Below are 16,610 nucleotides of genomic sequence, written 5' to 3'. Positions count from 1 at the left end.
TTAGTATACAGGACACCATGATTGGGCACATTCAGGATGCCAAGTCCCCCAAGGAGGCGTGGGACACCTTGGTAAAGCTTTATGAAACAAATACCAAGGCACGTAAGATACAGTTGAAGAATGAACTTCATACTGTGGAGAAAAAGAGCATGTCTATGAATGACTATGCGCTGAAGATAAAGGGTATTGTGGAATCCCTTGCATCTATTGGTGTATCAGTAGATGATGATGACAAGGTGGAAGTCTGTCTACGTGGTCTCGGGCCACAATACAAGGCGTTCAAGACGTCTATTCAGACTCGGGAAAACATTCCCAACTTTACAGATTTGGTGTCTATGCTGATTATGGAAGAGAAGAGCTTGGGTGAAGACCAACAGTCTTCACAAAGCAAAAACAGTTCAGAGCAACAGGCCTTCTACACGAGTTCAAGAAGAGGATGAGGTAGAGGAGGCCGCGGACGCGGTCAAGGAGGTGGCCGAACAGGTAATCAGAATTATGGCCAGCAGCAGCAGCAGCAACAACAATAGTCCCAGAATACACAACAACAACAACAACAACACACAGGTGGAAGAGGCAGATTCAGAGGCAGGGGGAGTCAAAGAGGCCATGGAAATCGGCAAAGGCAATATAATGATGCACATGAATGCTTTTTATTGTGGTAAGCCTGGACATGTGCACGCAGAATGTTATAAGAAGCAGGCTGACATGCAAAATGGGAAAGTGCAGCAAAACAACTATGCATCCTCAAGCAGAAATAATGAGGATAATGAAAGGTTGTTTGTTATGCAGCATGTCGTGAATGCCATGTCTGAAAATGTTGATGCAGCACAAAAACATAATGTATGGTATATGGATTCAGGTGCTTCGAACCACATGACGAGTCATGGGGAGTGGTTCAAGGAGATGAAAAACCCGGAAAGACCAGGTTTTGTGGAAACAGGGGATGACACTACTCATCCAATTGCCCACGTTGGGAGATGTGCCATTGTCTATGCAGGATGGCAAAGTGAAGTACCTTGCAGATGTACTTCATGTACCGAACATAACAAAGAATCTGGTTTCAGTTGGCCAGATGATTGAGCAGGGTTTGCAGGTTCGGTTTAACCCTGATGGTTGTTATGTCGAAGACTTCAAAGACAAGTGCAGGTTGGTTGCAAAAGGCAACAGAGTGGGCAGAATGTTTACATTGAATGTAGACATGCCTGAAATGAGTGCTGCGATGTTTGCAAATGGTTCAGGAATTGTTGCAGACACAGACATTTGGCATAAAAGGATTGGACATGTAAATGTGCAGAGATTGAAGTCTATGCAGACAAAAGGAATTGTGACAGGATTGCCAAAATTTAAAGTGGAAGGTATGCAGAAAATATGTGAAGCATGCCAATTTGGGAAGCAAACAAAGCATGTGTTTCCACGTAATAGATATGTGAGCAGAAATGTACTAGATGTTGTGCATTCAGATGTATGGGGTCCTACGAAGACCATATCTATGGGAGGCTGCAGGTATTATGTGACTTTCATTGATGACCACACAAGGAAAGTGTGGGTATATTTCATGAAGGAGAAGAGTGAGGTGTTCACTCACTTTCAGACTTTCAGAGTTTTGGTTGAAAAGCAAACAGGGAAATATGTAAAGTGCCTAAGGTCAGATGGAGTGGGAGAGTACTTCTCCAATGAGTTCTCTGCATTTCTGAAGAAGAATGGTATTCGGAGACAGTTTACATGCAGATACACTCCGCAGCAAAATGGAGTTGCTGAGCGGAAAAACAGGCACATTGCTGAGATTGCGCGAGCATTGATGGAAGAGAAGAATATGCCGCATTGCTATTGGGCTGAGGCTGTTTCTACAGCAGTATACATCATGAACAGGACTCCAACTGCAGCCATACATGATGTAACTCCAGAGGAGAGGTTTACTGGCAGAAAACCAAATTTGTCTCATCTGAAAGTCTTTGGATGCATTGCATATGTGCATGTGCTAGATGAGCTGAGAACTAAGCTGGATCCAAAAGCTGAAAAATGTGTGTTTATTGGATACTCCCTTGAGCAAAAGGGATACAGGTGTTATAACCCTGCTACACGTGAGTTAAGGGTAAGCAGGGATGTTGTCTTTGATGAGATGAGCAGCTGGTATGCTGCTGAAAAGGAAGCTGTTGGGGCTGATGTGAGTGGAAGTGTGGTTGCACAGAATGCAGGTCAGCAATCACAGTCTTTGAGTGGACCAAGAGAGTCCTCATCTAGTGGGTCTATTGATAGACCATGGAGTGGCAGGCTGCGTCATAATACCAGCCCTCCAAATGTGATTAGTACATCACGTAAAGGAAAAGAGAAAGTGGTTGAGCCCCTTGGTATGCCTGACATTTCTGCAGGGCATTCTCATGTTGATGGAGAGTCTAGTGGTTTCAGATATGAGCCTTGATGAGGAGCTTGGGATCCCAGCTATGAGAACACCTGGTGTAAAGAAGGCTATGGAAGCCATGAATGAAAAGCTGCGAAGATCAGGGAGAGTGAAGAACCCTGTGCAGAGATTTACATATGATGGCTATGTGGCACATCACTATGCATATATGGCAAAGGTTGTGCAGGTTGTAGAGCCCACATGCATTGATGAGGCTGTTGGAAATGTGTGTTGGGAGAAAGCTATGGATGAGGAGATGGATGCACTATATGGAAATGAAACTTGGGATTTAGTGCAATCGCCTGAAGGCAAGAAATACAAAGTAAAACATAACAGTGATGGAAGCATAAACAGGTACAAGGCTAGATTGGTAGCAAAAGGATATGCGCAGACATATGGCATTGATTATGAGGAAACTTTCAGTCCAGTTGCCAAGATGGCAACAGTGAGAGTTGTGATAGCAGTGGCTGCGTCAAAGCAATGGTCTTTACATCAGATGGATGTAAAGAATGCATTCTTGCATGGGGATTTGCAAGAAGAGGTGTATATGTTGCAGCCACCTGGTTATGAGGATGTGGGTCACCCCGAGCATGTTTGCAGGTTGAAGAAAGCCTTGTATGGCTTAAAGCAAGCACCAAGAGCATGGTCTGACAAGATTTCTGAATATCTTGTCACTATTGGCTTTCATGTAGCCAATGCAGATTTCTCGCTGTATGTGAGACATGGTGAAAGAGGGGTTGTGCTTGTTGTCATCTATGTAGATGACTTGATCATTACGGGAGACCATGATGCAGAGATCTTTGATGTAAAGATCTTGCTTAGACAGAAGTTCGAGATGAAGGATCTGGGGGAGCTCAGATATTTCTTGGGCATTGAGGTGATTAGGTCACCACATGGTATTGGATTACTGCAGAGACAGTATGGCTTGGACATGTTGTCCAAGTATGGTATGACAGGCTGTAAGCCTATTTCTGTGCCATTGGATCAGAATGGCAAGTTGAGTGCAGATTCTGGAGAGATCTTGGAGGATCCTACTATGTACAGGAGCATAGTAGGAAGTTTGATCTACATGACGATCACCAGACCAGATTTGAGCTATGCTGTTGGGTTGGTGAGTCAGTTTATGCAGGTTCCACGGAAACCGCATTTAGATGCAGTGAGACGCATACTGAGGTATGCGAGGTCTACTTTGCATTGTGGACTATTCTATGAGACTGGGACAGAGATATGTGTACATGGGTACACAGATGCTGATTGGACAGAGATATGTGTACATGGGTACACAGATGCTGATTGGGCTGGTAGTATCTCAGACAGAAGATCTACGAGTGGCTTCATGTTTTCTTTGGGGAGTGCTGCTGTGACTTGGAGCAGCAAGAAGCAGCCTATGGTTGCTCTATCGAGTACAGAGGCCGAGTATAGAGGAGCTGCTATGGCAGCATGTGAGGTAGCTTGGTTGAGAAAGCTACTTGCAGATTTGGGTCTATCAGTGGATAGACAAGTTGTCATTTTCTGTGACAACATTAGCAGTATACAAGTGGCCAGGAACCCAGTCTTTCATGCTCGTACAAAGCACATAGAGGTCCACTACCACTTCGTCAGAGAGAAGGTCTTGGCAGGAGATCTTGACCTTGTTTATGTCAGCACAGACAATCAGGTAGCTGACATCTTCACCAAAGCATTGGGTACAGAGAAGCTCCGCAGATTCAGGGCTTCGCTTGGTGTACATGAGATGGAGTTGAGCTCGAGGGGGAGTGTTGAGATATCGAGCTCGTCTAGTGAGGCGGTGGCCACTGATGACCCGCCTGGGGAATAGGCCCCACACTTACACCACTGGCATGGTTGGTGAGATCTTGGGTGATATGCGGCCAGTGGGATGACAAGCTGTGTGACAGCCATTCTAGAGACTGGCATAGTTATAGCGCCAGCTCATTTAGTCGGGTTCACACTATAGAGAACCCGTGTATGTATTGGTTGAGTACCTTTCATATTATGTGTACTCTTATCTTGTATATGGTGTGTTGAGTGTTGAGTAGAGAAGAAGAAGATTTCAGCCTCTCACCTTGTGTGTTCTCTATTAGGGTTTTGTGAGTGTGTGTGTGTGCTTGCAAGAGCTCAAGCTCTCTTCCTGTAAGATTCCTCCCCAACCTTCGAGGTATATTGGAGTAAGAATCTTCCTTTCTGATCTTATAATTATTCCCTCTCTAAAATAAAAGAAAATTTCTGTTTAAAAAAGGAAGACCCTTTTCCTAGAATACTTCTCAGGAGTCACGCCTGTTTTAAGGATTTAGAACAATGAGTTTAGAAGTGAGAATCGGTGTTTTGGATACCAAGGTTTTGGTTTTCATTCGAGTACGGCCCAAAAGAAGTTCTTTATCTCTTGGGGAGTATAAGAAGTTATCCCCCAGATATTGTGATCCTTATATCTGAATTCAATGAAAGTAGGTGACTTAGCCTACAAGTTTCTTTTATCTCCTCATCTCAAAATTCGTAATGCCTTCTATAGAAAAATGTGTCAAACACAAATCATGGAAAGACGGTAAAACTTCAGTGGCAAGTTACCGTTGGCTTCTAGGTTACGCTAGCTCCTTCCTTTATATAAGTCGTAACTTTTACTTGTCGCTCACAGTAATCTTACTCCCATCAATCTCCTTTCTTTCTTAATCTCCTTCATGGCTTGGCAACAGGAATTAGTTTTATCCCTGATGATTTCTCACCTTCAAGACGCAAGAGAGTCTGTGAAGAAAGACTTTATAGAACAGTATGAGCGCTCACTTTTTCCTCACCTAGGAACTTCTGTAGCGCAGACCAAATGGCGGACCTATCAAAACATAACTAGGGTAACACCCTGGGGTCAGCAACACTTTCGTAACAATGTCCGCTTGGCCATGGTTATTGAAGCTTTGGGTTTGGGTCCCCGATACTACTGTGTCATGAGATCAAGGCATCTTGGGTTTTCTGAGCGGGTCTTCTTACTGGCATGTTTTCTTCCTCATGAGAAGATATGCCTTTACCCCGTTTTTGGCTTGCCTCTCAGAGGTCCTTTTGTTAGATCACCTCATACCACTGAGATGGGTGCGGCAATAACCAGCAGAATCATTCCCATAGATGAGTTACCCTATACTTGTGCAGCTTGTGAGGACTGCTTTTGTGACCATATGATGGACGGGCTTATGGAAGTGTAAAGAGTTTCTCTATCTTTACTGTATAAGTTCCGAGAATGAATAAAGTTTAAATCTTGTTCTTATTTTGAATCTTGCTCTCTTTAAGACTTTTCTTGGTGGTTAATCGTGATTAAAATTTTTCTCTAAGTCTCATATTCGTGCATCTTGCGAAATTATTCCAAGTTGCGAGATGAGGACATCTCGCGTTTTTTAAGTGGTGTAGAATGTAAGATTCCTCCCCCAACCCCTTTTTGATGTCTAGTATATTCCCCTGTAATCAATTCCTTTTCTGAAATATAAGAGATCTTGTTTGTGACTGTTTTAACCTAGAGAGAGAAAATATTCTAGAGAGAGAATATTCAGATTTTGAATATTTCTGGATAGAAAAATATCTCTTATAATTCAGATGAGTTCCCCTGAAACAGAAATTTAAAAAGAATTTTCCAATGTGCAATTGGAATTAATTGGAAATAGGTATAAAGAACCTTAGCCTAAGGGTCTAGATTTTCATAAATCTTTAGACTATGGTCCAATTAAGGTTCCTATGGGCCAATAGCATCAATCCATGTGTAGGGAGGAGATAAATCCAAATTGTAAAAAGAAAATACCCAAAAATGAGTAAATGCTCACATGAGGTGAAGAGTTGAAAATGTACAAGGTTTATTAGTAAAAAACTATATTAAAAATATGAGATATTTTGGGAATAATGATTTTATTATGACACATATGTAAGGAAGGGGAGTCCCTTAAATGCTCACATAAGATGAAGAGTTGAAAATGTACAAGGTTTATTAGTAAAAAACTATGAGCAATATTAAAATGATTCCATTATGACACATATGTAAGGAAGGAGAGTTCTTTAAAGGAGGTGCATATTTCACATAAGATGAAGAGTTGAAAATGTACAAGGTTTATTAATAAAAAACTATGAGCAATATTAAAAATATGAGATATTTTGGGAATAATGATTTTATTATGACACATATGTAAGGAAGGGGAGTCCCTTAAATGCTCACATAAGATGAAGAGTTGAAAATGTACAAGGCTTATTAGTAAAAAACTATGAGCAATATTAAAATGATTCCATTATGACACATATGTAAGGAAGGGGAATTCTTTAAAGGAGGTGCATATTTCACATGCTTGAATAAATTTTAAACTCATAAAAATTGAGATATTTTATCTCTCCTCTCTCCTCATTCAAGTCTAGTTCCAAAAAGTTAGCTTAACTGACCTAAAAATGGTCAAAAAGTGACCAAACTGACTTGGAAAATTCTAGAATCAGTTTGTTTGGTTAGGAGCTCAAATTTTCCTATAAATAGAAGCCTTCCCTTGTTGAAAAAGATATAGAGTCTTATGCCTTGTTACTCTACTCCACCTAAGCCAAAATATATAGAGTCTTATGCCTTGTTACTCTACTCCACCTAAGCTAAAATATATAGTGTCTTATGCTTTGTTACTCTACTCCATCTAAGCCAAAATATATAGTGTCTTATGCTTTGTTACTCCACCTAAGCCAAGAACTGTGAATTCTTTAATAATTCACTAGTTTTTGACACTTCTCTCTTTCTTCAATCCCCATTGGTGGCTCCATCAACATACTAAACCAATTGATTGGTTGGGGGCCTCTACCGTGAATAAAGAATCAAGCAAATTATAAGGTAAGTATATTGAATTTTGATCTTTTCTATAATTACTCAATGATTCTCTCTTCTCAACCCCTCTCAAGCTTGAGAAGTTTAATTGGTATGGTTTTTTAAATGCTATTGAAGTTAATTGGTGAATAGTAGTGAAGAGTTACATAATTTAATAAATGCTATTGAAGTTAATTTCCATTTATGTTAAAATTCTAATGGTTTTTATGTAATTTCTCTCTCTCACTCAAGAAATGGTCATACTCATGACCCATTCTCAATCCAAATGAAGCTTTTCATAAAGCTTTTTCTTAATCCAAGATTAAGCTATGCTTGAGGCCAAATTAATGGTTTTTTGCTATGCTTTTAGTTTACGCACATTGATGATCCAATCCATTATGGATTGATGACCCAATTAGAGACCATTCTAATTATTTCCTTAATGATAAGCTTTATCCCTTAGAAAAAAATTGAGATTTATCAGTCATAGTAGCGGAGCTATGGCAAAATTTTTATAGAAATTACGCATAAAATAAATTCATTCAAAGCATAAAAAGAGGACTTCCTACTATATTCTAGGAACTATCATCCTAGATTAATTAAAAGAATTTTATTATGCATGGAGATGTGGATGTTTGCATGTAGATGTAGATGTATGGATGTGAGTGTGAATGTGGAGGTGGATGTATGCATAGAGATGTGGATGTATGCATGTAGAAGTAGATGTATAGATGAGGATGTAAATAGAGATGTGGATGGATGCATGTAGATGAATCAACTGGATAAATTGGAAGATGGTGATCAGTGATACCATGGTTTTATTAAAGGATTGTTTTAAACTGGTTGAATCTGTGAAAAGGCAATTTCATATTGGGTGTGTGAGTGGTGTGACTAGTTTTATTTTGCATGAACATCCGGCTAGGGGGCCTTGGAACTCTTTTCCTTGGTACCCGGGACAAAACCTAACCAAATTTTTAATTGGATCCCATCACTAAAGTGGTTGGGCGGTTGGCTAACCCATGGGATTGGATGGGGTTAGGCTGGACTGATGGATCCGTAAATCGAGACTCAAACTTTTGTTTTTACGATAGAAAAAAAAAAAATCCCGGACAGTAACTGTTCTATGGATAGGAATCAACGGCTGTGCCTCTTGAATGGGGAAAAAAGCGTTGATCCCAATGATCCAAGTGCAAGTTTCTTCCTTGAACTGACTAAGTATCGTATAAATGTAATTGGATCATCTCGATCAGAAATGATCTTGACTACGTTAGAGTAAAAAGTTATCCTGGTGGAATCGCCCGTGCTTCCGGTTAAGAAAGTTTTTCCGGGTTCGGTTTTGGAACAACCGACGGATTAGTCTCTTATCCGGATATCCGTGGGCGAGGCCCCGACGAGTGTGGGACCCCTGTCCCGCGCGAGAAGCGCTACTTCCGCTGCCAGTACCCCGAATCCGTTGCTCGGTGGGAATAGGGATCTTACACTTCCCCCCTGCATCTTTTCAATGTCAGTATATGATGTTGTGGTAAAACTTGTTTTAACAGGCATAAACACAAGAATAATATACCAAAGTGTAATCAAACCTTAAAATTTAAAAATACTTGAGCACCAAAGTGAGATCATGATTTCACCTTGCCCTACCTCACAAAGAAATAGTACTAAAAACCAAGTTTGATAATAATTCCCAAGTGGAATTAGTGTTATATGATAAGATTTTCCCCAACAAGTAAAAGTAGTGACATCAACCTTGCATGAAGTCAAAATGAGGTGGGATTATGAACCAAATCTATATAAAAAAAACTTGCATAATGCATACGCAAGGTCACTTTATCTAAGAAATCTTGAATGGCACAACTACATAGATGTCATAGCAAAAACAATACTTGATTTTTATATGAAAATTACAGTTAGTATGATAAATCTCACACGCACATAAACTAGTGATTTTTATGTATTATTATCACTAAATTCTTTAGAATATATCCGCCTTATAATTGTAGTGGCAATATATTTATTGTATATTGCAAGTTTTCTGATGTGTTGTCTCCCTTTTTGTCAGTAAAATTATTTCACTACACTAACACATCAATGGAAACCTTGATTCTTATGTGCATGTTGTCAAATAATGTGGATATTAGTGGGCTACATTTCCACTTGATACGGTTCTATGACATGTGAATGGATATTAAAAATGGGAAGGATTTTACATAGCCAAACCCAATATATGGCATATGGTAGGGGTGTGTATCTAGCAAGGATATTACATAGCCACACCCAATATATGGCATATGGTAACAGGGGTGTGTATGTCTAACAGGGATATTACATAGCCACACCCAATATATGGCATATGGTAGGGGTGTGTATGTAGCATAATGATATTTGGATGTGTGTGTGTGCTTTTTTTTTTTTTTTTTTTGAGAGAGAGAGAGAGAGAGAGAGAGAGAGAGAGAGAGAGAGAGAGAGGCTCACATATTCATTTCACAAAGGACATTAAGGATATGTGATGTATTAAAAATAAGCATTTCACAAAAGACATTAAGGATATGTGATGTACTAAAAAAATCATTTCAACAAAAGACGTTAAGTATATGTGATGTATTTAAAAAGACGTTAAGGATATGTGATGTACTAAAAAAAGAATTTCACAAAATACATTAAGGATATGTGATATATTCAAAATAATCATTTCACAAAATCCAAAGGCTGGCTTAGAAACTCCACCCATAAAAGTGAACATTAACGGTATAAATCTAGAACCCTCTTGTGTATATTTGTGTATAACTCTAGGTCCAGAAAAACCCCTCTCTTGTGTATATTTGTGTGTAACTCTAGGAGAAGAACTCCTCTCTTAATGAGAATTAGTAGCTCTCCTCTTAAGTGGAAGCTTCATATGTGATAGATCATACCGGAGGAGGAGGCGGGACAGCGACTGATGGGGGTCCAAAGGTGAGTGGTATGAGACGGAATAGAAAACCTTGATGGGTTAGTGCAGCAGCCTCAGCCCACGCTCCCACTGCCAGAGACCCTATCAAGAGGGCGATTCCCAGTGTAGAGAGCAGGCATAGATGACTTGGGAGATGCTACGAGGCTTGTGCATACATAGGCCAGGAGAAGATTGACGACGTAGGCCTTGCAGAGGAGAGAGAGGATAGGGCCGAGGAGCACCTCTAGCTGGGGTAAAGGCACGCCATGGAGGCGCTCGAGGAGCAGTATTCCACAGAGGGTGGTGTAGCAGGCGAACGAATTGAAACAGAAGAAGAGGGAGAGGAAAGGCAAAACCATCCTGAAAATGGTCAGCTTAAGCTTTTTTACAAATAGGAATGGCATTGATGGGGGACAAAACAATGGTACTCACTTGCAGATAAGCAATAAGCGGTTGATATCGCTTTGTGAATGGTTAGGCATTTACATTGTCATAGAATAGAACCTTGACAAAAATGAGTCCATGATCATGGCTAGAGGATGTACATGTATGTTGTATCACACCCAACATAAAACAACATGTGGGAAACCAACGATTGTACCCTTCGACTTCCTCTCGTTAGAGGGGGCCATGTTCTCTCACTAGCACACCAAACCTCTCTTCAAGAGGCTTTCATTATTTAGAGGTGGGGTCACGTGACCTACATTAGCACTTAAGGGTGGTTTAAGCCTTTTCTTTAGCACCCATCCACAATGGGCCCTTTTCTCTTACCAATACATATGAAGCAAACTAATCAGTGTGGGGGTGGGAGGGTCTCTTTAGTATAGCACTAGGTCGAGAGGGATCGACCCTCAACATTGGTGGTTTGGGAGGGGGACACCGTAGAAGTGTGTCGGTTGGGACCCTCAACAATAGTATGATGCTTCAACTCCTCTATCCTTACATTGTACAAGTGTGTCAGCTGGGACCGTCAACAATAGTATGGAATGTAGACTCTTCCATTAGATGGAAAACCATATGAAGGAAAAATAAAATCATCAAAAGCTCTCTTGAATTTTCTTTGCATTTGTCAATCTCCTAAGTGAAATCTTTGTCTTATGCTTAGCATTGACTAAGAGCTTTGGCATGTGCTTGAGTTTTCTTTACATTTGCCAATGCCTTTGCACTAAGAGCTTTACATGTGCTTGTACTTGTTTTGCAATTTCCAATGACTTTGTCACTACCACGAATGCATTATTTTTTAGTTGAATTCATTGGCCATTGGATTCAAGGATTACCAAAACAACTAGAAAAAGGAAAGCTTTGAGGAGTACTAGAAAAACTAAAAAAGGAAACCAAAGTGGAAGTTTGCCCTTGGGAACAAGAAAAGGATGCTAAGAGCTTAACATATGTTGAATATTTGTTAATGATTTTATCGAGCATTGCATTAAATTTTACACTTATTTTTTATTTTACATATAGTATACATGTTTTTGTGTTTCTCTTTTTGAATCTGTAATACACAAAAGATAACAATGTCCCTTATACTTTATCATTTCTTCCAAAGCCATTTTTTCCTGAACTATCTACAAAAAAGCTTTCAAAGTAATGTTTTAAAATTCAAAACATTCTTATTAATCATGAAAACAAGCTTTCAAATAAATTTCCATGGTAATAACATTTCCTTACTAATAACCTTAATTGGGACATTTTTTCCATTTGCATACTTTAGCAGTTTTAACATGCTAGATATAATTGAACATTACTATATTTTTGAGTAAGTTTTGTAAAGCTAATGTCCATTTTCCGTTCTAGTAGTGAGGCCCGACCCACCAACGATTGAGTCTATGACTGCTTGGCATGGGTGGTTTGCAGATTGGGCAGGTAGCATCTCAGACAGGAGATCAACCAGTGGATTTATGTTTTCATTGGAGAGTGCTGTTATAACATGGAGCAGCAAGAAGCAACCCACAGTTGCCTTGTCGAGTACAAAGGCAAAGTATAGAGGAGCTGCAGTGGCATCGTGTGAGGTAGCTTGGTTACGCAAGCTACTTTGCTGATTTGGGGTTGCATGTGGAGAGAAAGGTTGTCATATATTGTGACAATCTTAGCAGTATACATTTGGCCAAGAACCCAGTTTTCCATGCACGGATGAAACACATTGAGGTACATTATCACTTCATATTAGGGAGAGAGTCTTGGTAGGCAACATCGACTTGGCCTACGCCAGCACACATGATCAGGTTGCTGACATCTTCACGAAGGCCTTGGGAGCTGAGAAGCTCCGTAGATTTTGAGATATGCTTGGAGTTCATGAGCTAGAGTTGAGCTTGAGGGGGAGTGTTTTTAGATGTCAATCTCAACATGAGCTGACACTCACGAGGTGCCTGCATGATCGTTCGACATTTACATCATTGACGGGTTTGGTAGCTAGCACCGACATATCTTCGCCAGAGATTCTAAAGGCTGGACTACGCTGACTAGTCCACATTTACCCACTCCTCTTAGCGCGTGCACATTATGGACCGCTTGTATATACTCTATTATGTGTGCTAGTCACTTTATCTTCTTTGTAGACCTCTTTTGTTGTGTGAAGAAGACGAAGAATTTTCAACCTCTCACCTTGTGTGTTCTCTTCTAGGGTTTGTGTGAGTGTGCAAGAGCTCAAGATCTCTTCTCCCCTGCATCTTTTCAATTAGGACATGACAGAAGTAGATCGATAAAGTGCCATTGGGTACAAATCTATGTCGACGAAGCAGCCGGCATCAGGGGGGGACGATGCTTATGAGGACAACAAGGGTACAGACCATGGAGACTAGAGGATCCTCGTTCTCCCTGCTCTAGATCCCTAGCTTGTTTTGAGCCGCATTTTGTATTTGGAGGCAACATTGTATATAGTTATACGTATTATTACCCATAGATATGAGTATAGGATTAGGTAGACTATGCCGGCCTCACATTCTACCATTTGTCATCATATTTTACCATTTACAAACATTTGATCACTTTATATACTTTGTACTCTTGTACGCTTACTTATATTTACATAAGCTTTTATTTTTGTTCAACTTTGTGCACAAATGTAATTTTCTTACCGATGTTATAATCCGCCATGTTGAATTGATCATTGCTTACTTGTGTGCTTGACCTTTGAGAGAGAGAGAGAGAGTTCTTTAATGTGTTCTCAATCCAATTCAAGTCAAGAGAGAGATAGAGAGAGAGAGTGCTGAATCCAATTTGAGGAGAGAGAGAGAGAGAGAGAGAGAGAGAGAGAGAGAGAGAGAGAGAGAGAGAGAGAGAGAGAGAGAGAGAGAGAGAGAATGAGTACTTTGATATTGTATGTATGTGTGTGTAAGAGAGAGAAGTATTGTAATAATGAGAGAGACAGATAGATAGAGAGAATCGTCATTCCAAAGCAATGCTAGAGCAACAGAGAGAGAACTGGATTTTTAATCATTAAAATACTCATCGAGCATCGCTTATGCGATGCCCGTCATCGTTTAAGCAATGCTCTAGATATTTGCATCTATTAAAGCAACATCTAGGCGTCGCTTATGTGATGCAAAATGTGTCGCTTAAGCAATGCTTATGCATCACTTATGCGACGTTTAGGCGTCGCTAATGAGGTTGCCTAAGTGATAATGAGGTTGCCTAAGTGATACCCCATATCGATGCCCGTAGCGATGTAAACAAGCATCGCTATGCATGGGTTGTGTTGTAGTGCATAAATGCAATGTGGAGACAATACACAGGCTCTTAAGGGCAAAATCCACCTGTCTGTTGCTACCCCATCCGACCATAGTATAAATTTAAAATTTCTTAGAAATTAATACTGAGTTACAATCAGGAAACTTTATAGACTTTTGAAGTTTTGGATAGGTTACTTTCATACCCAAGATGATTACCCAAAAAACTTGTCTAGGTAGAGGGCATGGTAAGTTGCAATTACGAGACATGTCATACATTCTAATAGAGATAATAATGGATGTTGCATAAAATCAACATGTAAGGCACTCTTATAAAATCAGATCCACATGACAAGATTGAAATATTGATAATGAAAGGACAAAACTTAAGAACAAATTTGTTGCTCTCCATGAAACAAAATGTGGAGCCTCTAGCTAAGCATGTTTTAATAAGAAAGTTGAAGCAACTAAGCTCAAATGAGTACCTGATAGTGATAGGCCAATTTGACCACCAATTTTTTTATTGTCCTCTAATTTTGTGAGGGATGAGACAATTGATGTTACCCTCATAAACTTCGAGGGTGGACTTGATTGCATTTCCAACTACAAAAAGAAGTAAGAAAAACAATGAGTTCATGAAAAATTCCTTTCATACAAATTTGCATGAGTCTTAGTTCTCATCTTACCATGGTTGAGTATGAATTGATGTAGCCACCCAGCATCGCTCCACAATCATAACCTTTGGCACATCCACAACCACAACCCATGACAAGTCTAATGGCTTCTGCTTTGATGTACCTATTAAATATAACTCTCTCTCTCTCTCTCTCTCTCCGTGTCTCTCTCCACACTTGTTGATGTATAACTCTCGCTTTCGCGCTCCCTCCCTCCTCCCTCCTCCCTCCTCCCTCCTCCCCCCCCTCTCTCTCTCTCTACACTTTCTCCTACATATGCACTCAAGGGACTAACCTTATGAGACAAAATTTAACTTCTCCCCATGCATTTGTGAGAGCATAGTTGATATCCTCTAGAGCATTTCCAATAACATAAATTTAATTTTTAGCTACAGCTAATCATTCTAGATTTGACCTTCACTCTTATAAATGATAACGCGCCTTATTCTTTGTGATAGATAGATTCCAAACAAATTACAAAAGAAAAGGTGTTTGAAAATTTTGTTAAAGGTCAAAGGTAAACTTTCTCTCCATATATGCATGTGATTGACATGGCATAAAACAACAAACATGAGGTATTAGCAAGGTATATTTGTTTAAGGTTGGGTATGCGATGCCCCGATTTAGCATTTTATCTAACGAGTCTCCCCCTTGAAGCCAAAATATACATGTATGTGTTTTGCTAACGAGACGCTTCATTCTAGAGCGAACCCTAATCGATGTTGTTGCCCTAGGCTTTATGTTGCAAACAAAACCCTTCATTCATATGGTCTTTTCAAAGTTTCTAGAGCAAGAGCAAGACCAATCTACGTTTTAGCCACACAAACCAAGCAAATATCCACACCATGGCTTTCTCAAGCAATCCTATTGGGGGTCTCTATTTCGATGTTATCGGAGTGCCTGATGTATCATATTTTGACCTCTAGAAAGTAGCTGAATCAGTCCCATTTAAGCAGTGGATATCTAAATTATCCAATCTAAAGGGTCAAAGAGGTGTTTTAGGTCCAGCACAATAAATGGAGGAGCTTCTTGCTCATTAAAAGGGGTCATAGTTCAGAGTGTTGATATATTTGGGCAGTGTGTGGGGTTTGTGAAGTTCAAGGCATAGGTGATAGAGATGATGCCACTGGCAAACCACTTCCAGGTATTGTGTTTGCTTGCAGTGGAGTAGTAGCCATTCTCATTTTACTAGAATGCAATGGAGGAACGCATGTTGTTTCTTGCAGAGAGCAAGCCGGGTTCCAATTGGTCATGTGCTTTCTTGAGCTGCCTGCATGCATGTTGTGGATGATGACGCGGGAGACTTTGTTGGGTGGTGTTGCTGCTCATGAGGAAGAGGGGGAAACAGATCTACAGATAAAGATTGTTGATTTGGTTAATCTATTTTTTTTTCTCGACAAGCGAACTGGACAACAAATATACTCTTCTCCGGGTGGATGTGATGAAAGAATCACTTTATACCTCTACAAAAGCCATGTAAAACAAGAGGTGATTTATTCTTTACAAGGTCATGAGAAAATGGGCCTTAGAGTGCACGGGGAGTTCATAAAAGTACACTTAGTTTTGTACAAACCTTTATAACAGACACAAAAACACTTGTAGAAAATGGTGAAAGGGAGGGACTATTACCAGCTCCTCTAAAGGCACCCAACTGACACATTTTCTCATGAACTCCAATTGAGACAATTTTTTTTGTTTTTTTGTTTTTGCGATGTTACGAATTCTAAAAAACATAGTAGTTCAAGGAGACAAGAACCCTAATGTATTGTGAGGCATCTAAATATAAGATTCACTAAATACTGAAGTTATTCTTCATGCCATCTACCAAGGCCTTCGACTATGATCATTCAAATCTTTCCATATATTTTCCACTCTTTTCCAATCCACTTCCTCATAGAACCCTTGTCATATATATCATATACTTTCCACTCTTTTCCAATCCACTTCCTCATATGGAACCCTTGTCATAAAAATCATCATATGAGCATACAATGTGTCAAGATGAAAGAGGCTCCTTAGCTTTGATTTCACTTCATTCTGCTTCTAAATTTGGTAACCTCCTTGTAACCTGAACCCAAAAAATTACCAATTGTAATCCAAATTCCATTTAGGATTACCATTTGGTAACTTACCTCTGAGATGAAGTTACATA

General features: G+C 39.8%; 1 pseudogene; it reads left to right on the top strand.

Annotated features, from left to right (window-relative positions):
* Nucleotides 1-10,385: 10,385 nt before the first annotated feature.
* Nucleotides 10,386-16,099, top strand: LOC147617073 (nudix hydrolase 14, chloroplastic-like; annotated as a pseudogene).
* Nucleotides 16,100-16,610: the final 511 nt, after the last annotated feature.

Source organism: Cibotium barometz, chromosome 37 (genome assembly GCF_041138505.1).
Source record: "Cibotium barometz isolate CiBa-2024 chromosome 37, ASM4113850v1, whole genome shotgun sequence".
In the NCBI taxonomy this organism is placed as follows: Eukaryota; Viridiplantae; Streptophyta; class Polypodiopsida; order Cyatheales; family Cibotiaceae; genus Cibotium; species Cibotium barometz.
Note: the sequence above shows the minus strand (reverse complement) of the source record. Positions and strands in the feature narration are given on the sequence as shown.